General features: G+C 39.3%; 1 long non-coding RNA gene across 1 annotated transcript; it reads right to left on the minus strand.

Moving 5' to 3' along the window:
* Window positions 1–6: 6 nt before the first annotated feature.
* LOC102310463 lies at window positions 7–759 on the minus strand. Its single transcript, XR_318055.3, has 3 exons — window positions 625–759; window positions 358–498; window positions 7–242 (listed from the first exon to the last, which is right to left on the minus strand). It is a non-coding gene; the product is annotated as an uncharacterized LOC102310463 (long non-coding RNA).
* Window positions 760–766: the final 7 nt, after the last annotated feature.

Here is a 766-nt window from a genome sequence, read left to right on the forward strand (position 1 = left end):
TCCAGATGAACAGAATCATCTTTTTGGGATTAACTTAAATGGATGACTGAGTATGCATCAGGATACCTCTCAAAGACTTCATGTTACTAACAGCTCACCTGTATGCTGCAGACCCATGATGTTTAAATTCAATGGGGTCACGTTTTGACTGTTTACTCCTTAAGGACATACAGCTGGTTCCAGGTTCATTTATACGTTTAGTTCCTCGTTTTCTCCTGCATGTTGTTTGAGTCAATGGTCTCCTACAGAGATACATTTTTGAAACCATGAAGGATTAATAAAAATAAAAAATAAAATAAGCATCATCATTTAAATCAGACACTGTACGGACATGAAAGAGTATTACTAACAGCTCACCTCTCTCCAGCAGGCGACTGTTGAAATTCAATGGGGTCACGTTTTGACTGTTTACTCCTTAAGGACATACAGCTGGGTTCAGGCTCATGTTTACATTTAGTTCCTCGTTTTTTTGTGTATGTCCTTTTAGCCAGTGGTCTCCTACAGAGATGCATTTATGAAACCATGAAAGATTAATAAAAAAAATAAAACAAAATACAACGAGCATCACCATTTAAATCAGACACCTTGCTGACATTCAAATAGTTCATGTTAATAACTGCTCACCTCTCTGCAGCAGACACCTGCTGGTGTTTAAATTCAATGGGGTCTCGTTTTGAGTGGTCACTCATTAAGGACACAGAGCTGGGTGGAGGTCCAGGTTGGTTCCTGTGAATAATGATGGAGCAGTGATGTGAGTGCTGAGCTG

The sequence above is a fragment of the Haplochromis burtoni genome, unplaced genomic scaffold, assembly GCF_018398535.1.
Source record: "Haplochromis burtoni strain Fernald_Lab_line unplaced genomic scaffold, NCSU_Asbu1 Contig_2365, whole genome shotgun sequence".
Lineage (NCBI taxonomy): Eukaryota > Metazoa > Chordata > Actinopteri > Cichliformes > Cichlidae > Haplochromis > Haplochromis burtoni.